Consider the following 23,758-nt stretch of genomic DNA (forward strand, 5'->3'; position numbering starts at 1 on the left):
AAGTTCAATTTTTAGGTCAGTTCACTACATTAAGAGGAAATGAAGCCTATTCAATGTTGAAAATGAGCAAATTCACTCTGCCCCAAGTGATGTTTATATTCACAGAATTTTTTTGCCTTGGCATTTCTAAAAAGGTTAAAACCACTTACTAAATATATTTATGCTCATTATCAATTATGCAGAATAATTAATTAGATTTACAAAATAACTGACAGAGTAGGAATCACTTATACTTGACTTTAAAGTAAATATATATTCTTTTCATGATCTGTTTTTACCCTTTTTCATCTGCTGGTAGTAAGAAATGAAAATGACTCTTAATCCCACAGATTCACCCTTAAAGCAAACATCAGCAGGTACCATGGGCCAGACATTCTGCTAAGAACTTTTAACTATCTCATCTCATTTAATACTCACAACAGCCCTGTGAATTAGGGACCTATTGTGGTGGATTAGTTTCTCAGGACTACACTACTACTAATAATTAGTAGTAGTTCTATTCTGCAGATGAAGAAACTGCAACTTGAAGAAATTAGCCTATTTTCCCAGAATAATGTGGCTGTCTGTCACACTTAAGACCCCATGTGGCTTCCAGAGCTCCAGTTTCTACCATAGTGATTTCAGCTATGATGTAATAACCATAATCCTGAGTGGGGGGATGGGGAGACCCAACAATATTCAGAAACCTTTGATTCTAAATAATAATACCCATCCTCTGGATCTGGTTACAGCATCACTCCTTCCCATCTTTGGAATGCTTTCCATATTCTTTTTTTTTTATATGCTGTATGGTAAAGGTCACTCTTCATTCTTTTTCCATGTGAGTATCCCATTATTACAGCACCATTTGTTGAATTTTTTGTTTGGTTGGTTGCTTTTTTGGTTTTCTGTTTGGTTGTTTTGGGAAGTGCAGGGGTCAGGAATCAAACCCAGTTATCTCACATGGCAGGTGAGAAGTCTACCACTGAAGTACGCTTGCACCCCCTTTCCATATTCTTTTAAAGAAATATGCCATCATGGAAGCTCCTTCTAAAACTGTCCTCCTTTTTTCCACTAGGAATTTTGAGACCAAAAACTACTTTGTTATCCCACATATTAAATGGTCACCTAATCACACAGAGGACTGTCGAGTCAGACTGCCTCAGTTCAAGTCCCTGCTCTGTCAATGACTGCTAGGTGACCTCAGCAAGCAGCCTAACATTTAAGCCTCTGTTTCTTCACCTGTAAAATGGAGATAACAATAAACCTCGGAATTATTACCACAACTGAATGAGATAACTTGTATATAGTACTTCACACTGTGCTTGACTCTTAGAAATGCTTAGTAAATATTAGCTGCAAGAAGCCAGGGGAGGGGGTGAAGGGATACATGGTACTGGAGTAGTATTAGCAAGCCTCAAGCAGCACAAACTAACCTATCCAAATTAAATGGCCAAAATGGTTCTTTGATCTAATAACTTCAAAGAAAAATAATATATGAAAAAAAGACAAAATATTCATTTCCTTCAGTTTTATTTCCTGTGACCTAGCAGGAATATAGACAGCTCCATTAAATTTGTTAATACTGCTCTGAGGTTCTATCTTAAAATCTGTTAAGAAAATTACCGCCTTGTTAAAAAGCAGGCTCTTTGGCTGAATCCAGATTATGAAATGCTGAGGCTGGCAGAGTTTAGGTAATGTAAATTTAGCATTCATAGAAAAAGTGGACAATAAACTAGATTATCCCTTCTATGTTGTAAATATACAGTCAAGGGTTGTGGGCTCTCCAGAATCTTTTGTTTCTTTGTTTTGGCTGACAGGAGCAGCTTGGAGCAAAGAGAAGCTGCATAGGTATTAGTTTGTTTATTACTTTGAGAAAAGAAGTTTAAGGAGCAGAGGTCCTTGGGATCAACATGATATAGTTAAAAAAAAGTCATTATAGAGAAACAAAATGTGGTATGTATATACACACACACACACACACACACACACACACAGTAGAATATTATTCAACCATAAAAAAGAATGAAGTTCTGATACATGTGACAACATGGGTTAACCTTGAAGAAGCCACGTTGAGTGAAATAAGCCAGACAAGAAAGGACAAGTATTGTACAATCTTACTGTTTTAGTTTCCTGGGCTGCTCAAGCAAATATCATGTAATGAGTTGACTTTAACAATGGAAATGTATTAGCTTATTGTTTTGAGGCTAAAAGAAAGTCCAAATCAAGACGTCAACAAAGTGATCCTCTCTCCCTGAAGTCCAGTTGTGCTGGGGCTGGCTGCCAGTGATTCTTGACTGTCCTTTCGCATGACAAGACACCTAGTAGCCTGTTCTCTCCCTTCTCTTCCAGATTTCATTCACGTAGCTTCTTGCCTCCTGTCGCTTTCTCACTCTCTGTCTGGATTTAATTCTCTTATAAAGGACTCCAGTAATAGGAGTGAGACCCATCCTGACTGAGGTGGGACACACCTTAACTGAAGTAACTTTATCAAAAGGTCCTACTTAAAATGGATCTACACCCACAGGAATGGATTAAATTTAAGACCATGTTTTTCTAGGTACATACAGTTTCAAACCACCACTCCCTGATGTGAAATAATTAGAATAATCAAATTCATAGTCAGAAACTAGAATATACATTACCAAAGGCCAGGGAGGTTAGGGAATGGCAAGTTAATGTTAAAATTGTACCAAGTTTCTGTTTGGGATGATGGAAAAGGTGTGGTAATGGATGATGGTGATGGTGATGGTGATGGTAATGGGTGATGGTGATGGTGATGGTAATGGGTGATGGTGATGGTAATGGTAATGCGTGATGGTGATGGTGATGGTGATGGTAGTGGATGATGGTGATGGTGATGGTGATGGTGATGGTGATGGTAGTGGATGATGGTGATGGTGATGGTGATGGTGATGGTAATGGGTGATGGTGATGGTGATGGTGATGGTAGCACAACATTGTGAACAGAATTAACAGCACTGAATTATATATTAAATTGGGTTAAAAGAAGAAATTTTTGGTTGTGCATCTGTTATTAGAATAAAAGTTAAGAACAAAACAAAATATAGGGCTTACATCAAAAACCATGAGCCCTAATGTAAACCATGGCCTATAGATAATAGTATAGTTATAAAAATGTTCTTTCATCAATGTACCACACTAGTACAAGGTGTTAATAATAGGGGTGGTGTCATGGTTAGGGACAGGTGTCAACTTGGCCAAGTTGTGGTACCTGTTCATCTGATTGGGCAAGCGCTGGCCTGTCTGTTGCAATGAGGACATTTCATAGGATTAGGTCATGATCACGTCAGCTACATCCACAGCTGATTCCATTTGTAATCAGCCAAAGGGGAGTGTCTTCTGCAATTAGTGATGCTAAATCCAATCATGGGAAGCCTTTTAAGGAGGACTCAGAGGAGACAGGTTGCATTCCTGCTTTGGCTGGTGAGCCTCTCCTGTGGAGTTCGTCCAGGCCATCCATTGGAGTCATCGGCTTCGCAGCCTGCCCTGTGGATTTTGGACTCTGCGTTCCTACGGTCACGTGAGACACTTTGATAAATTTTATATTTGCAAGTGTTCCCTGTTGGTTCTGTTTCTCTAGAGAACCCTAACTAATACAGGTGGTATATGAAATTTTATATTTTATGCATGATTTTTCTGTAAACCTACAACTTCTCTAATAAAGAAAACATTTCATTAAAAAAAGTCATTAGGGCAGGCCACGGTGGCTCAGTGGCAGAGATCTTGCCTGCTGTGCTGGAGACCTAGGTCTGATTCCCAGTGCCTGCCCATGCAAAAAAAAACCTCACTAAACAATTGTGGTTATAGATAGCAACAAAGCCAATGCAAAATGAAAGTTGTCATTTTACATAGGCAATCAAGAAATTATCAGCAAGTATTTTGATATCTTAATCATATACACAAGTTAAATAGATGCTTTAAGCAGGATAAGAAGAGTCCAAGTAGTGAGCTTCCAGGCGAACTTTGGTGAAAAAAGATGCATAATTTGTGTAGTCGTTTATGTTTCTCAAAAGATTGTTTTAAACAATGCCATTTTCTTTTATAGAGTTATTATATGAAATTAATACTAATCATACTATTAATGTTTCAAATAACTTAATGTGTGTTTATAATGCATGCTAAATATATAAAATTGAAAAAGGAGAGAAAAAAAATCAACAGTAATTTCGTTTCCCACACCACAGATACTCATCCTTAATGTTTTTCTTTCTCGTCTCATTTATCAATACATGCTTTTCACAAGAATGCCAATGTGCATACTTTATCTTTTTTCCTCTCTTTATAGTATATCATGAACATTTTTTGCATCATTAGATATTCTTTAGCAGAATTATTTTGTTGGCTGTGTATGCTATTGTGAGGATATACCATAATTTATCATTACTCTTTTGTTAGACAAATTGTGACATCCCATTTTTCATTATAAGCCATTCATTTAGTAAATAAACAAGTAGTTAAATCTTCTGTAAACTCATTGTTATTTTCTTAGACTAAAGAAAACTGCTGAAAAAGAAAGGTTTGTTAAAACTATTTTTAATTATAATTTACATGTAAGAAAGTCATTGCTCTTATCTGTTCACTTTGATGAGTTTTGACAGCATGAACTACTGTAAATACCACCCAAAACAAGATATAAAAACTTCACATCACTCCAGAAAATTCCCTCTTGCCCTTGTCCAGACAGTCCCCATCACCACCACCTGATTTCTATCAGTTCTAAGTTGATAATTTATTTATACGTATACCTGCAATATGTGAAGTTGCTGGGGTTTCTATATTCTAAGTATTGTGTGATTATATATGTGTTGTACTCTATCCTAGATATATAGATATATTAATTTTTGCCAATTTCTACTTGGTCTTAATTTGCATTTCTTTATTTACTTTTAAAATTGAACTTTTTCATATGTTAAATGGCCATATGTATTTCCTTGTTGTAGTTGTTGTTAATTGTATGTTCTGATGTGTTGGTATATTTCTTATTGATTTATAAGAGCCCTTTAAATATTATGTATATAATATCTGCTATAAATATTTTTACCAGTTTGTTATGCCCTACAATTTGTTTATAGATTGCTTTGTTTTTAACATGGAATTTTAAATGTTTGTGTTAACAAATTTGTCAATCTTTTCCTTCATGTTCTCTACCAGGTGTCATTCTTAAGGTCTTCATAATCCCAAGACTATAAATGCCTGGTTATATCTTTCTCTAGTATTTTTATGGTTTTATTTTTAATTTACATACATATAAAATTTATTTGATGTGTTATTTTAGGTCAGTGTTATAATTTTATTTTTTTTTTAAATTGCTAACCACATCTAGTGAACAATCCTGTTTTCCCCACTAATATTAAATATGTCCTTTATCATAAAATCTTAAGTACAGTTTTTAATCAGTTTCATTGTTTTACACTTATGTCTCCTGTCTATTCCTGTGCCAATATATCACTGGTTTATTTAATTAATGTAGCAATATAATACTGTTTAATATTAGGTAAGTCAAGTTGATGCTTTACTCTCAATACTTGTATTTTTACTTTAAAAACTTAAGTGAACAGATAACATACTACATTCTGATTTTCTTTTAGTTATCCACTCAGAGAATGGACCATGGAATCAATGACTTTTAACAGGCTATTTAATAGGTGGCAGCTATCTGAATGGCAGTTCTAGTGCCAAGAAGGAAATAATCTGGCTTTAGACAAGCCCCATACCATCAAAGTAATGGAAAGGATCCCATGTGCTAAATATGTAGCATGTGGAATAAAAAAGAGTGAAACCAAGGAGATTCAATTACTATTTTCTGGCATAGGTATGTTTTTATGAGAAGTTTGTTTAGATTTTTTTCCCATCTCCCTGCTGCACTGAACAAAACACAAAAGATTAACAAAGTCATAGAGTAGACAGCATCTCACTTCCTTCTATATATTACTTGACGTGAATCCTCAGGTTATCTGGGATGATACATTTAAATACATGCCACAAAATTCTCTTCCAGAGACATTTGTTAATCCTTCTACTAGATGCCATTTTAAATTATTGATATCTCTTCTCCCCACTGATATTATTGCAGATAATAAATTTAAGTGTAATAATAATAATCTCTTCTTTGTGTGTAGATAATTCAGTTGCCATGATAGTTAAAAGTTGGACTTGAGCTGTTTGAGAAATAAAAGTTAGTGAGAAGCTAACATTTACTGAAAATTTTACAAAATACAAGTCAGTTTCTTTTAGTTCTATAATTAGGCCCATACTGGAGGAATCTGAGGCACTGATAGGTGAAGTAACTTGGTTAAGATCTCACAGTAAGTGGTAAAGCTTGGAAATAGCCAATCATGCTTGGTTCATTAGTTTGATTCTGTTTATTTTCAAAGACATTATCTCTTGGATGTGTTTGTATTTATTATATATAATTTTGTCATATTTTCTGCTAGAAAATTATTTATCCTAGTTTATATAGTAAAATTTAATATGTCAGTATTTTATGGTCTCCTACGTAGACTAGCATCATTTTCAGTGGATCTCCACTTAAACAATTTCTCTAACTGACCTACCTATACATTTTTCAGATTTTCAAATAAAACAGTGTTGTTTTTGTTTTTGTTTTTAACTGTAGTAATAAAGTCAAGCGAGTGACTTCAAAATTATTACCTCCTAGTCAAAGATTGTCTCACCCCATTAAATCATGGAATATGCTAAGTCCGTATCCCTAATATTCAAATCCTTGTGTAATTGAAGAATTAAAATTCAGAAAGTTATAAAAAGTTTGTTTGACTTGAACGAGAAATTCTTGCCACATTTACCCATAATTTTTCCTAGGAATATAAATAGTAGAGTAGGTCTAAGTATGGGCTTTGGAGTCGTACCTGAGTTTGAGGCCCAGCGTGGAAAGTTACTAGCTGCATGATCATGGGCAAATTACATAATCTTTCTAAACCTGTTCCTAAGGTGTAAAGTGGGATAGTAATAGTACCTTCCTGGTAGGTCACTTTATGGATTAAATGTGATAGTGTTTTAAAAGGGTTTAACAGGGTGTCTGGAATAGTCATTGTTCAATAAATACTTTCGTTTTTTCATCTTCACTGTCATCACTATTATTTTTAAGAAATAATTACTCGATATTTGACCACTATCAGATCTGTCAAGATAACCATTGGATTTTGTACTATTTCTATAATGGCTGACTTTTTCATGACCTTTCTTAATTAACCCATATCAAATCACAGTATTTAGCTTTAGTTTCTATCATAATTCTTAACATTCCGAAATAAACATTGAGGTTCAATATTTTTGCAGTGGCCAGTAACCAAAATAATGTACAATAATGCCTCATTAATTAATGAAATACTGACTTTTCCTTGAGATTAGCACTAAAAAAAAAGTGCACTGAGGAAGGAACATCAGTTATAAGCACAATTTCGATATAAAATAAAAGGATATCATCACTTTGGAAAGCACAGAATTATAAGATCATAATGTAATATAAATGTTTTTATTCCATTCCTCCCTCTTAGTCAAGTCTAAGCTAGTGAAAAAATGAAGCAAGAAGGAATATAATTATAGGCCAGGTTCTCAGGATAGTATTCATTTTATATAGAATGAATAATGATGCAAAAGATCAATGCTACTTTTTATGAAAAGGTCAGAGTTGCTGACCCTGGATGGGGGGATTATTTTAATTCTAAACCCTCTGTTCAATCCTGAAGTCACCTCTTGTTCTGCCTTTTGATTCTGGACAAAGAAAACTTCTGTACTTTCTCTGTGCTTTCATACAATTTGCCTTGAAAAAGTTTCTGCCACTTTAGGAGAGCTTTGCTTTGTTCTTCGATTTATTTTGAGAGATACAGGCATATAGCCATGTTTCCCCAGCTGCTTTCTAAGCCTTTTTGACAGGCCTTTTTGAGTGGGAGCTCTGTCTTCTTAGTGTTGTTTTGTTAGTCCACTAACCGTGGATTAAATGTTATTGGCTGAACCGTTGGTGAGACCCCAGGGTAGGTATATGAATGCATATTACAGATTCATTCTGGAAAGCCTCTTAAATCTTAGACCCACCTGTGTCCTGATTGCTGTGCATGTTGGCCAGGCAAGACAGGTGAGAAACTGCCTGCATTTCTACATCTGTTGCTGAAGATATTTTGAAAATTACGTCTTTTACATTTACTCCTGCCATTCCCAGTATTTACTATAATATAAGGATTTCTTTTTAACTAAGGGAAACAAGACATTTTTTAAGAGTTGGCATTTCAAAACCCCAAACTGAGGAGGGCAATGTTAACATTCCTTCAACATTGAGAACGAAGGAAGTGTTGCCATCTTAGTGATAAACAGTAAAAGAAAATCCATTGGTTCTACCTTTGGTTTTCATTTTCCAGAGACCAAAATCTGTTTTCCTCTTCGCTTGCTTTACCAAATGTTCCAGGTTCCTGTCCTTATTTCTCTTTGTTCAAGTATTTTAAAGGTTTTTTTTCTATTTTCCTACTGTCAATTTTTGAATCTCTCAATGCGTTTTTTGACCATTTCTGCCTGCATTTTTCTCTGCTACCTTTAAGTTACTGTTTCTGTTTCTCATTCTGAGTCCTTTTTCATCTTTACTTTTCTTCCTTGATTTCTCTTGCTTCTTCAGCCTCTCCTGTTTCCCACAGTCCTCACCGTCCTCTGCTTCCCTGCTGGACATGAGGAGTGTCAGGCATCTTGTTTTCCAGGACCTTTTCTACATACTTTGATCTCTGGGTTCATTCTTATTCAGTCATTCCGTCTGTCTGTCTGTGTGAATTACTGTGGTCTCTACCTCCTATTTCATGCTAAAAAGATTCAGACTTTTTTCATGTGCACTGGAACTTAAACCCTTTAACTTCTTAATTCATAAGAGAAGTTTTGAACATTTATGAAAAGAAGACCTTAAATTATTTGTAATCAGCCATGGAAAAAAGCCCTAAAATAAAAAATTTGTAAGGTTTTTTTTTTACCTAAATATTACATTCTCTGAGCATTAAAGTAGAGAAATGACATAATGTCCAACTTTTTTTCCAAATATATTTTAGAAATCTTAGGAAAATGTAAAGAATTTTAAATAGCTACTTATATTTAAATAGTATCAAGAGCAAACTAAGAAGTATAGTAGAAAAAAATCCTTGTGATATTTGTAGTTGATAGTGTCACTCCTTATATGCCTAGTTGTGTTTAATTCATTTGAAGTGAATGTAAAAGTTTGTGATTTATGTATCAGTTGTACTTGCTTTAAATTTTAATAAGTATCAAATGTTAACACCATTACCAAATTCTCCAGCTATAATCTTGGTCTTTATTTTTCATTAGTAGCAAAAGTACCCATAAAGTTAAAAGCATCAGTCATATTAAGGCCTCTAAATTTTCTGGACTCTCAATTGGGAATCTGGTTTCAGCTTGGTAACTAACTCTGTGACCTTCAATAGTTTCTCTTCAATTGCTTATCTATAAAAAGGATTGGAGAGGGCAGGCCATGGTGGCTCAGCGGCAGAATTCTCGCCTGCCATGCCAGAGACCCAGGTTCGATTCCCGGTGCCTGCTCATGCAAAAAAATAAAATGGAATGGAAAAAAACAAGTTATTTTCAGACCTACAGAATCAAAGTTTTATCTACTAAAAGCCTAATGGTTCAGTGTTGTGGCCAGATACAAAACAAATACACAAAAATCAATAGCTGCCCTGAAATAACCACTGAGAAAATATATTTTTTGAAAAATCCAGTTTACCAAATAAAATAATTAATCTGACAGTAAATGTAATGTAAAATTATCAGAACCTTTATGTAAATTAAGAAAGCATCAACAGTTATAAACATAGATAGGCATACTGTATTTCTATGATACTTAATTTTTAACAAAAATTGTGTTATCTCTAAATTCTTCTATAAACCTGATATAATCCAAATGAAAATATCAATATAAGGAGGCAAAGAAACAGACAAGAAAAAATAATGAAGACATTTATTATATTTTTTAGGGGAATAGGGGAGTATAACTCCTCGTTCCTCACAATGACTTCTTACGAAGAGCACAACATGGAAAGGGGGACATAGGGGGAGGAATAAATTGACAGTAGAGAAATCTGAAAAATACTACCTCAGCCAGGTGATCAAGGTCACCATTAGTGGTCATAAATCATGTCGATAGTATATCCCTGATATGATGTAGTGAAAATGACACTTCACCTCTGTGATCTTTCTCCCAGTAACCCATAATCCCAGTCGTATCATGAAAAAGAAAATCAAATAAATCCCAATAGTGGAATATCCTACAAAATATATGACCAGTACTCCTCAAAATTATTAAGGGCATCAAAAACAAGGAAAGTCTGAGAAACTACCACAGCCAAGAGAACGTTTCTAAGTAACTTCAAAGTCAGAGACCATAATGGAAAAAACTGGTCTTTTTTTTTTTTTTTACAGTAGAAAATTATAAAGCTCTATAGTGAAGGAGAAGCGAAGAGAGGGAGGTAGAACACCACAAAAATCAAAATTAAAAGGCAAATGACAAACTAGGAAAAAAATTTGCAATTTATGTGATGAAGAAAGTATTTATATCCTAAATATATTAAGGATTCTCACAAATCCATAAAGAAAAGATGAATATGCCCATTTTTTTTTAAATGGGCAAAGGACACAAACATACATATCACAAAAGAACTATAAATAGCCAAAAAAATGGGGTGGGGAACAAAATAAAATCAATATCACTATTAAGTAAAAGCAAAATCAAGCACTCTGTGTTGCCGATGAGAGTGTGAGTCGGTATAGCCTTCCTGGAGGGCAGTTAGACTATCCATATCATGCATCTTAAAAATATACAAATCTTTGTCCCAAGAATTCTACTTGTATGAATTTACCCTAAACATTCTCTGTTGCAAATGATAGAAATATCTTAATAAGAAAAGAAGGGAATTTATTGGCAAGGGAAGTTAGGGCATGGGTGAATCAGAGGGTTCAACCAATATCAGTAATCTGGCTGATTTTTTTCTGTCTCCTGGGTCTGTCTTCCTCTGTGTTGGCCTTGACCATGGAGAGGCTTCTCCCTGGGGCGGCAAAGATGGCATCCACCAGCCTCTAGGTGTTTTCCATTATGGCTGACTTAATAGCTCTGGAAAAAGTCTTTGGACCATTTCAGTTTGACCTCACTGAATTCAAACGTCCATTCCCTGACCCAGTCACTGATGACTCTGGATAGGCCTATACTGTGTGTCTCCTTCCAGAGGGGTGTCGTCCTACCCCAACCACATGGACCGAAATTGGGAAAGGGTGATTTCTGAAAGGAAAAGATGGATTTAACGTCAGAAGAAAGAACACTGGACAGGAAAGAAAGCAGATATTCCCTATACTGGAAATAATTAAGAATTATAGAAATAATTATTCACATGGAGATTTATTCAAGGTAGGGATTTGAACAATCCTAAGAATCCTACAATATGGGATTGATTATAAGTAATAGTTTATTTATAAGGACAACTTGTGAAATGATGTAGAAGCATCGTTATACATATAGAAAGATATTTGTGGTATAACTGAGTAAGAAAAGGAAATTATCCCAAAAAAAGTATGCATTATAATAATCCCTTCAGATACATATATGTATATACATATATGCACACATAGGCACACGTGTATATTTGCAAACAGCAAATGCATAATACATATATGTGTGTATGCATGCATAGAGAAAGTGTCAGAAATGAAATGCCTATTGTTTATAGTAGCTATTGATGTTCTACAGAGTTACAGATAATTTTTGTGAGTATTGTCTTTTGAACATATATTACTCATGCTATGAAAGTTATAAAAATAAAAAAATCATTTGTATAGTTCTTTGATTCTACAAACAGTTTCTACCCTTTGAATGGCTTATGGTCTGAAGTACACAGGACATATGTAGAAATATACATATAAACCTCCAAAGTTATTTAGAGTCAAATAATTCATGTGTGGATCAAACACCGTTTCTGTGCACACTCACATACATATGTACTCAGTACAAAATAAGTTGAAATGATAAATGTTAGGACAGTGCTTTACCATTTGCAAAGACCTTTTGCAGGCATGATGTGTAAAGTAAATAGGGTGTATATTACCAATCTCTCTGCACAGATGAGGAAACAGCCCTGAGAAATGACATAACTTTTACACATTCACAGTTAATCACTGAATTAAAACTCAAACACAGGTCTTCTGACTTCATGCCACTGAAGTTTCACAGAAAGTGTAAGAAGCCCAAATCAGGTCCTGAGGCATAAGGCAGAGAAAAAATTTTAGGATGAAATGAGAGTTAAACTGGGCTTTAAAGGGACAGTGTAAATGACATGGTAGGACCCTCCAGAGAAGTGACATGGACAAAGGTAGTAGTTCATTCAGGCAGGATGTGGTCCTTTCAGAGAATCACATGGTGGCAAAACTTGAAAAGTGCTTTGTCTTCCTGAAGTTTTTCTTTAAAAACAGAAGATGGTTTTTGCGTTTCTGTTTGAAAATAGATCTCCTTTCAAGCCATTGCCCAAAGAAAAACTTAAACCAGATCATTTAAGTTTGTGGCCCATAGTCTGCAGAAAAACAGAACCAATAGCATGTATGTGTGTGTATGTAAATATTAAGAGATTTATTATAGAAATTGGCTCATACAACCATGGTGATTGGCAAGTCTGAATTCCATAGGGCAGGCCACAAGCTAGGAACTCAGTGGTGATGATGAATTCCTCAGGAGAAGCTGGCTGGCTGAAAGAGAGAAATTTCTTTTTGACAGCTAAAATAATCATTTCTCCCTTTAAGGCTCTCGACTGATTGGATGAGGTGACTATTCTTACTGCTGAAGGCAATCTCTCTTGTTGACTGTAGATGTAAATAGCCATAGATGCAATCAACTGATGATTGATTTAAATCTGTCTACAAAATACCCATGTTTTCACAATAACAATTAGGCCAGTACCTGCTTGGCCAAACAACTGGACACCATAATCTAGCCAAGTTGACTCAGGAAATTAACCATCACAAGTAATAACCAGCACCTATTTAGTTGGGCTTCTTAAGAATTCTAACTTGACAGAGAAAATGAGAAGCTGTCAATACGGTACATTAAAGACAGATTATGTGGATGACAGATTCACAAAGAAGAGCAAGACCTTTCAGCCCAAAAGATGACGGTTCTCTGAGGACAATATGTGCATTTTTCCCCTACCACGTACCATAGAGAATGACCATGCAGAAGGCAAATGTCAATCTTTAAGCAGTTTAACTGGCACATTTCAAAAAGACAAGTTAAAGTTTCATAGCATAAAATTAATGGTGTAGAAATACCCATTTCAGCTTTTGGGACATATTAGCCTTTTCTCTTGGAATTATGGTGTTTGAAAGGAGAGGTACTTATCTGGAAAGCTTAAGCGTTCATAAACGTTTTTGCTAAGTCATTTGGAATTATGTAGAAATACTATCAAATTCATTGAATAAACCCAGAACACTAGCCAAAGGTTTTGATGATGACTGACTTCCCAGAAATATGTTTTCATTCGACAGCCATTGATTGAGGACATTCTTCTCCCCACCCCCATGTTAAGCTTTTTATTTTGAAATAATTTCAAACTTACAAAGTAGTTGCAAATATTATGCAGATCCCACGCAGAGAACTCTGACATACCCTCACCCAGTTACTTAGATTCACTAGTTTTAACATTCTACCACATTTGCTGCAGCATTCTATCTATGAATGCATCTCTCTTTCTTTCTATTTATCTGTCTATTTATTTCCTGGAAAATTTGAAAGTAGGTTGAATATATCATGTTCCTTGAACACTTAATAGTTCCATGTACTTTTCCTGAAAACAAGGATATTTTTCAAATAATCACCTTAGGTGCAATTATTAAGTTCCAGAAATTTAACATTTATGTAAAGCTTAGAGTCCATACTCCAGTTTTTTTCATAGGTCCCAATAATGTTCTTTTGAGCCTTTTATGCTCCATTATTATATCCCATCAAAGAGCACCTATTGCTTTTGTTGTTTTCTCTTTAATTGCTCTTTTTTTAATTTTCAAAACATATGTACAACTTAAAATTTCCCATCTCAACTACTCCCACGTGCACCATTCAGTGGAATTAATCACATTCACAATGTTGCATCACCCTCATTACCATCTATTGCTAAGACATTTCAGTAACACAAGATGGAAACAGGAATCTTATACCCATTATGCATTAAGTCCCCCATTCCCCATGCCCCTGGCACCCTGTACTCTACTTCCTGTGTCTGTGAGTTTGTAGGTTTCTGATATTTTCTTTGTAGTTATCAGGGACCTAGATTAAGAATACTAAATCTGTTATAACTCATTTAGTTTGATATCAATTTAACTGCAATTGGACACAAACTGTGTTCCAGTATACCTCCATCCCCCCCACCTACATGTTATTCTTGTCACAAATTTACGTATTTACTCATTGTGCATTCCAAACCACTGATCTATCATGACATTTTATGCATTTGCCATTTAGATCCTGTAGGAAGTAAAAAATGCATTTACAAACCAAAAATTCAATAATACTGTCATTTACATTTTACCTGTGTCAACCTTTGCCATAAATCTTTGTTTCTTAATGCAGCTTTGATAAATTGTTTAGTACCCCTTCCTTCCAACCTGCCGAACTCCCTTCAGCATCTCTTGTAGGGCCAGTTTTGTGGTGATGAAATCCCTCAGCTTTTCTATATCTGGGAATGTCTTAATCTCTCCCTCATTTTTTGCAAGGTAGTTTGCCAAGTATAGAATTCTTAGTTGGTAATTTTTTCCTTTCAGCATTTTAAATATTTTAAATATGTCATTCCACTGCCTTTTCCTTCCATGGTTTCCAAGGAGAAATTGGTACTTACTCTTAATAAGCTCCCTTGTACATGATGTACAGCTTCTCTCTTGCACCTCTCAGAATTCTCTCTTTATCTTTGACGTTTGACAGTTTAATAGCACCTCTCAGAATTCTCTCTTTATCTTTGACGTTTGACAGTTTAATAATAATATGCAATAGTGTGGCTCTTTTGGGGATTATCCTATTTCGTAGTCCTTGAGTGTCTTGGATGTGTATATATACATGTTGTTTGTAAAATCAGGGAATCTTCCAGCCATTAGTTCTCAAAATATCTTTTCTGCCCCTTTCTTCTCCTTCTGACCTCATAGTGTATATATTGGTATACTTGACTGTGTCCCACAGGTTCTTCAGGCTCCTTCACTTTTCTTTATTCTTTCTTCCTTCTGCTCTTTGGACTGGATAATTTCAATTGTCTTATCTTCAAGTTCACTGATTCTTTCTTCTGCCAGCTCCAGTCTGCTGACAAACCCCTTGAGGGAGTTTTTAACTTCTATTTCTGTGGTCTTCCAGCTGTTTTGTTCCTTTTAATAATTTCTGTCTCTTTATTGATAGTTTCTTTGTGTTTATCTGTTGTTCCCTTGATATCCTTTAATTCTTTTTCAAAGTTTTCCTTCAGCTCTTTGAGTGTGTTTAGGACTTTTTTTGAAGTCACTGTATGGCATGTCCAAGTCTGGCCTTCCTAATTAATGGTTTCCAGTTCATTAGTCTTCTTTGCCCTTGCCCATTGCTTCCTGTTTCTTTGTATGTTTTCTAATCTCTTGTTGAAACCTGGCCATTTTGATATATTAATGTTTATTTCTGGAATTTAGGTTCTGAAGCATCTATTCTGTAAGCTTCATTCCAGCTAATGGTTTTACAGAATTTTCCTTGAATGCCAGGAGCTAACAAAAAAAAAGGCAAAAAAGTAAACACCTTTTCAGTCTTTTAGATTGTCCTGTGCAAGCGCTCTCCTTCAGAACTCAGCTGTGTTTAGAGAACAGCTCAAGGCAAAAACATAGAATCCACCCCAGTCCTTCTGGACATGTGTGCGTGGTCCTAGGCACATCCTATTCATACTAGTCAGAATGTCTCCTCTTCCCTCGGAAAATGTACTTCCTCATGTTCTCAGGCACTACACTATATGTCCCACAGCCAGCAGTTCTTTTCCCCAGGCAGCTGTGATTTGACTGTTCTCCAGCAGTGTTCTGTAAGAGAGCTCTGTGAGCTGCCTCTACCCACAGAGAAGATCCTGGATGGCAAGCCTACAACCAAAACGTCCTGGTTTATTCCAGAATGCGTAGACATTCGTGCTCATAGTATATACAAGAGGGTTATTCTGTTCCTTCTGGAAACAGAATCATGGCCTGGCACTGGGAACACAGGCTAGCACATGCCAAGCCTGTGGGAGGATGATGAAGGGGCCTGTATTGGTGCTGGGAAATCCTATCGTTGTAAGTTGCCTTTTTCTTGAGTCAATGCTCATGCTGTTACGGTAGTCCTTTAACTGTTTTCTGAAGCGTTGAGAAATGTTTCTGCCAGTTCTTCCTGGTTGCTTAAGCTTCCTTGAGAAGATGGAGTTCTGTAGTGTCTCACGCCATCCTTTGTCAGGCTGGGGTTGAGAATATCTTCTCTTACCAAGCATTGCTGGCTAGTGCGGGTACAGAGGCCACAAACACAGCCGTCACCCTGAAGAACACCTGCGGTCTGGTAGTGGAGATAGCTAGCAGTGTGAAGAAGGCGAAGTTTATGAGTCGTAAAGGATTCTCTGGGAGACCAGAAGAGGGCCTTAAACTTACCTGCAAAAGAGCAGCGTGGATCAGTGGCAGAGAGAGTTCAAATAGAGTTCAGAGGCTACTCTGGAGGTTGCTCTTATGCAATCTTCAGGTAGACCTTGCTACCTATCATAACCTGCCAACCCCAACCAGGATCATTCCAGCCGATCCTAGGGCAATATGTAAGATTCCACAAGGGTTCCAGTACTAGAGTAACTTTCCAGAAACCTACAACCTGCAGATGGGTCCCTGATTAAGTCCTGAAACCTAGAGGCCCAGTCTCTCCAGAACATCAGATAGTTCCATCTCCCTATTAGTGACAGACCCTTCCAATATGAAATATTTAGAATTGCCATAGCCCATACACCCCTAAAGAGAGGAATGGAAAAATCAAAGGTGATGTTCGAGTTATACAGAGAAGGTAGGATTTCACAAATGAATATGAATGCTGAATCATTACACTGATATCTTTTTTAGTCTCCAGTGTTTTAGAGCAGCTAGAAGTAAAAACCTAAAATGGTGGAATTATAACCCATACCAAACTCTGAAATATGTTCTACAACTAATTGTGATGCTGTGCTTTGAAATTTGTTGCTTTTTTTGTATATATGTTTTCACAAAAAAAAGAAGGAAAATAAGTCGATTGTGATGGTAAAAAATATTTGTGCCTTCTAGCTTCCTATATTCTGGGGCAGCTAGAAGGAAAAATCTGAGAGGACTGTATCGTAGCTTATGACAAGCTCTGGGATCTGTCCTGTAACTTGTTGAAGAGTGCTTTGAAAACTATTGCTTTTTTATTTCTTTGCTTTGTATATAAAAAAGAACAGGGTGGGACAGGAGAAAAATAAGTGACCATTGCCCAGAGGTGATGACATCTGAGCTATAGGAAGAGAGAAAGGAGAAGTGTATGGTGTGTAAAGAAGCAGCAAGGAGACAGGAGAGAGCAGGGTTTGTTCAGGAAACTTCAAGTAATTGAGGATGTCAAGTGATTGAGAATGACATAAGAGCTTAGAAAGGAGGCCAAAAACCAGAGGCAGCATAAGAAATTTGGATTTCCTTGTGTAAACAATAGAGAGCCGCCAGAAGATTTAAAACAGGAGAATTTTCATGGCTAGGTTTGCAATTTTTATTTTTGGGTTTTTTTTTTTCCTTTATTAGAGAAGTTATGGGTTTACTGAACAATCATGCATAAAATGCAGGATTTCTAAACTACTTGTGGTAGTTTAGAACTTTATATATTCCATAAAATCATATTCTTAAAGCTAATTCATTCCTTTGGGTGTGAGCCCATTCTAAGTAGAATGATGCTACTTTAGCTAAGGTGTGACCCCTACTCATTCAGGATGGGTCTGAATCCTAGTTTCGGAGTCCTTTTGTCAATGAAATTAATACAGAGAGAAGAAAAAGTCACAGAAGAAAGAAACTGAAAGCAATGAAACCAAAAAAAGAAGGGAGAGACCAGAAAAGTCATCATGTGCCTTGCCATGTGGCAGAGGATTCAAGGATCCCTGGCAGCCAGTCTTTAGGAAGAAAGCATTGCTGGATGATGCCTTGATATGGACATTTTCTTGACCTCAAACTATAAAAGCTAATAAATTTCCAATGTTTAAGCCAATCCATTTCATGGTAAACATTTTGAGCAGCCTAGAAAATAAAACACCATTCTATTATTAACACCTTGCATGGTGAAAAACATTTGTTACAACTGATGAAAGCTCATTTTTAAAATTGTACTGTTAACTATAGTTGGTGGTTTAACTTAGGGTTCACTGTTTTTGTAATGCAGTTCTGTGAATTTTTTTTTTTTAATTTTCATTATGTTACCATTTGCACAAGCTTTGCCTTTTAACCACATTCAGATATATATTTCAGTGTGGTTGGTTACATTCACATTATTATGCTACCATCACCATTACCAAAAGATTTCTATCATTTCTGATAGGAACTCTGTACAATTTAAGCATTAATTCCCCTTCCCCTACCCCCATCCTGACTCTTGTTAACTTGCTTACTCTATTATTTTATGTTAGTGAGATCATACACTATTTGTTCTTTTGCGTCTAGCTTATTTCACTCAACCTTTCTTCAAGGTTCATCCATGGTATCACATGCAGCAGACCTTCATTCCTTTTCATGGTTGAATAATATTCCATTCTCTTTCTGTATATATATGTATATATTTTGTTTATCCATTCATCCGTTGATAGACATTTGGGTTGCTTCTATCAATTGACAATTATGAATAATGCTACTGTGAACATCAGTGTGCAAATATCTGTTCAAGTCCCTGCTTTCAATTCTTTTGGGTATATACCTAGCAGTAGAATTGCTGGGTCATAATTCTGTATTTAACCTTATGCAGAACCACTAAAGTTTTCCACAGAGGTAACTTTTTGCATTTCTACCAGCAATGAATAGGTGTTCCTGTTTCTCCATCCTCTCCAACACTTTACCTACCTGTTTTTTTAATAGTAGCCATTCTAATGGGTATAAAATGGTATCTCATTGCAGAATTGATTTGTATTTCCCTAATGGCTAATGATCTTGGGCAACGTTCACATGCTCTTTGGCCATTTGTGTATCTTCTCTGAAGAGATGTCTGTTCAAGTCTTTTGCACATTATTAGACTGGGTTTCTTTATATATTCTAGAAATTAAACCCTCTGATAAGCTCATATCAGATACGTGGCTTCCAAATGTTTTTTCCCATTTGTAGGTTGTCTTTTAACTTTCATGATAAAGTCCTCTGAGGACTTTTAATTTTGATGAGGTCCCATTTATCTATTTTTTTCCTTTGTGGCTTGTGCTTTGGGTGTAAAGTCTGAGAAACATTGCCTAATATCTAATGAACACAAGGTTCAGAAGATACTTCCCCATGCTTCCTTCTCAGAGTTTTATAGTTCTGGTTCTTCTATTTAGGAGTTTAGAGTTGATCCTCTTAGAATTGATTCTTGTATATGGTGTGAGGTAAGGGTCCACATTCATTCTTTGCATATGGATAGTGAGTTTTATCAGCACCATTTCTTGAAGAGACATTCTTTCCCAATTGAGTCATCTTTGTCACCTTCTCAAAACTCCGTTGGCCATAAATGTGAGGGTTGATTTCTGAACTCTCAATTCAATTCCATTGATCTATATAGTTTTCCTTGTGCTGGCACCATGCTTTTATTACTGTGTCTTTGTAATAAATTTTAAGATCAGGAAGTGTGAGTCCTACAACTTCATTCTTCTTTTGTAAGATGGCTTGGCTATTTGGGGCCCATTACCCTTCCATATAAATTTGATGACTGGCTTTTCCATTTCTGCAAAGGAGGTTGTTGGAATTTTGATTGGGATTGCATTTAATCTATAAATCACTTTAGGTACGATTGACATCTTAATATTTAATCTTCCAGTTCATGAACATGCAATGTCTTCTTGGCCTTTTGGCTAAGATTATGTGTATTATCTGTACTTAACAGTTTAAATTTGCATTTCTGAAAACTATATATAGCATAAAAGACTGAAATATCATCATATCCAAAGTTTACTTTGCTAAGGCTGTCAGAACGCAACATACCAGAGATGGATCAGCTTTTAATAAAGGGGTTTACTTAATCACTAAATTTTGTTACTAAAATTACAGCTCCTAGGAGGAAAGGCAGTTAGCTTCATCTGGATTTCTCTGTCACATGGGAAGGAACATGGTGACATCTGCTGGCCTTCTCTCCTAGCTTCTGGGTTCCAGCAGCTTTCCCCACAGTTGTGTCCTTCCTGCATCTCTAAACATCTGGATCTGAGCTGCTTCTCCCGTTTAAGCCTCAGTTGATCTAATTGAAACGTCACTCTATGGAAGGCACTCCTGTTAGCTAACTGCAGATGTAATCAGCCATAGTTGAATTTTACATGCTGATAATTTAAGTCCACAGCAACAGAACAACAGGGCACCATCACCTGGCTGAGTTGACACCTGAGGCTAACTACTGCCGACCACAACATCATCCTTAGGAATCATGCCAGAGAAGAAATTGCAGGTATCCAGCCTTCCAAAGTCTGGCCCTTGTGGACCTCCAACTGAATGGGGTGTCCCTATCTAGCATCCTCATTTTAGAAAGAATAAGAAGAAACTGGGACAGAAGTGCCAGAGAGCAAGGATTAAAGGCAATAAAGGGATAAAATTTATAGAGACTATTAATGCTTTTTTTTAAGCAAATGTTCACCTAAAAGAGAGGTGACTTTTCCAAAAAATGCTTTCATATTGGTCAAGACACTTTTGAAACTTTTCTTTTAGAATTGCTTTAAAGACCAGCTTTAGGAGCCACACAAGTAATCATTCTTTAATGTCCCTTTATAGTTGCATTTTTTTAATGTTTTATCCAAAATAGGCAATATTAAATATGATTTTTTAATCTTACTCACTAGATTTAGCAAGGCATTAACTTCTGACTTATCCCAAAAGTTAAATCCATCTTCATAAGATGAAAGTTTGTTACCTCTGAAGACATGGAAGAAAGTAACAACTGATCAACTACTTACCAGCTACAAGCCTCTTAAAACCAAATCTCAGAGATTTCCTATGAAACAAGGATGATAATCTTTCTTGTCTATCTTATATAGTTATTGTAAGGATGATATCAGACAACATGTGAAAGCATTTTGTAAACCATAGTGATATGTCAGTGGATGCTTAGTTGTCTCACACTTTGCAGACAATTCCAAAATACGCATTTCCAAAACAGTTTGCATATCCCTCTCCGTAATGGACTGGTCGTGTCAGCACGTGGGTCATAGCTGGCTTTGTGCCCCCAGTACCTAGCATTGAAAGCCCTTAGGTGTTTGTTCAATGAGTAATTGAATCTAGCTCATTTCTTATTCTCAAGCCATATATAAGAAATGGCTAATGCACTTGAGATTTTTCAGTCAGATAATAGTGTCAGAGGTCAGTCAGGTGTCTTTAAGTGTCTGAGTAGTTTGCCATTAGGAACCAGCTGTTCACCATCTCTGGAGGAGTGTGCTGGTTTGAAAGGATGTATGTCCCCTAGAAAAGCCATGTTTTAATCTAAATTCCATTTAATAAAGGCAGAATAATCCCTATTCAATATTGTATGTTTGAATCTGTACTTATATCATCTCCCTGGAGATGTGATTTAATCAAGAGTGGTTGTTAAGCTGGATTAGGTGACGACATGTCTCCACCCATTTAGGTAGGTCTTGGAATCCTATAGAAGAGGAAACATTTTGGAGAATAAGAGATTCAGAAAGGGCAGAGCAGAATAACATAGCCACAAGAAGCAGAGTCCACAAGCCAGCAACCTTTGGAGATGAAGAAGGAAAATGCCTCCCAGGGAGCTTCATGAAACGGGAAGCCAGGAGAGAAAAGAAGCTAGCAGATGATGCCATGCTTGCCATGTGCCCTTCCAGATGAGAGAAAAACCCTGACTGTGTTCACCATACGCCTTTCCACTTGAGAGAGAAACCCTGAATGCCTTTGATTGGACATTTCTATTGACTTGTTTTAATTGGGACATTTTCTCAGCCTTAGAACTGTAAACTAGCAACTCATTAAATTCCCCTTTTTATAAGCCATTCTGTTTCTGGTGTATTGCATTCTGGCAGCTAGCAAACTAGAACAAGGAACAAGAAAAAATGTCTAATGAAATAAGTCAATCTGTAATTGTAAGGATTCTTAAATTTTAATGCAGTGGTCTTAACTTTGGCTGCATTTCAGAATTACCAGGAAAGTTTTTTAAATTACAAGTAAGGGGCCCCACTTGGGGACAACTAAATCAGTATCTCTGGAAGTGGAGATGGTTTTTAAAGCTACTCAGGTGATTCTAACATGTAGCCTGCATTTGGTACAGGGGTCCTTGGACCATACTTTGAGACACACTCCTTTTTAAAAAATTCTGTCTAACTAGTTCTATATTAGGTGCTCTAGGAGATGAAAAATAACATAAGACATGCTCCCATTGGAATCTCTGGAAGAATAAAAATTAGTAATCATTGATATGAGCGCAATGAAAAAGCAGCAATTAATATGCACTGAGATATGAGAGGTCATGAAAAAGTGGACTTGTGCTGAGCATGGGACTTTCTGCAGAGCCTTTTAGACATTGGGGTAATATATCATAGAATAAAAGACAGTCCCTACACACAAAAGGAAGTGAAGTGTTAGTTTAGCAAACCAGCTAGTACCAGCTAGCAGGCTTGGCCAGTACCAAGGGTCTGAAGGCTTTCATTTCTGAAACAAATCACCACACTCAGTACTGGGAATACAACTGTGAACAAGACTCAAACTTTGTCTCATATAACTGACAGTCTGTTCACAATTAAGTAAACAGGCAATTACAAAATGGTGAGAGTTGAAGAAAGAAATGAAATAAGGTTGGTGAGATCAGAGACATCCAGTCGTAAAAAGTGGTTTAAGGGTCAGCTGAGTTGTTTCAGTCTAATATGAGAGCTGATAGTTCCTGATCAAAGGAATACTACCAAAGCAATGTGTAAGGAAGATTATTTTAGAACCTTTAAAGGATTAAAGGAAGGAGAAATAGTAAAGATGTAAATCAATTAGGACACCAGCAGTGATCTAAAGATTGAGTGATAAGTTCCTAAGGTAGGGTGGCTTAGAAATTGGAAATAGCCAATGGAAAACATGGCTGTTTACATTATTTGAGCATAAACAATTTAACTGCATTTCAATTAGAAATGCACTGAGAATAAGTTTCTTTCTTGTATTCCCCATTAATAGTATTTGCTGAAACCTTAATCTATTGCACAGTTGTATGAAAACTTTAAAAGCTGGATGTCAAATGAGTGAACTTAGTAAAAGTCCAAGTCTTTTTCGAAGAATCAATAGTTTACTTTTGTTTATAACTCCCCACAGTCCCCCCACCACACACACAAAACATCAAACACAACCTTTATGAAAATGGCAAACCTCCATATTTCCGAAAACATTAAAGTCAGTGTTCTTATTTGAGAATCTGAGGCTATGTAAAATTTTACTAATCAGAATTAAATTTTTGTCTTTACCTTCAAGCAGAAAAGTTCTAAAATTTCCATATGTAAATGAACAGTGTGTAATTAATTCCAAAAAATTCACTAATCTTGGTGGGCCAAATCCATGACCAGCCACAGAGGAGGAAGTATTGAGTTATTGG

At 36.1% G+C, this 23,758-nt stretch overlaps 1 protein-coding gene and 1 pseudogene across 2 annotated transcripts in view; both read left to right on the forward strand.

Annotated features, from left to right (window-relative positions):
* The window catches only part of CWC27 (CWC27 spliceosome associated cyclophilin), a 328,826-nt gene that overhangs the window by 298,598 nt on the left and 6,470 nt on the right, over positions 1 to 23,758 (forward strand). The gene's annotated exons all lie outside the window — the stretch shown is intronic.
* LOC143647538 (U2 spliceosomal RNA) lies at positions 20,029 to 20,202 on the forward strand (annotated as a pseudogene).

This window comes from Tamandua tetradactyla, chromosome 9 (assembly GCF_023851605.1).
Source record: "Tamandua tetradactyla isolate mTamTet1 chromosome 9, mTamTet1.pri, whole genome shotgun sequence".
In the NCBI taxonomy this organism is placed as follows: domain Eukaryota; kingdom Metazoa; phylum Chordata; class Mammalia; order Pilosa; family Myrmecophagidae; genus Tamandua; species Tamandua tetradactyla.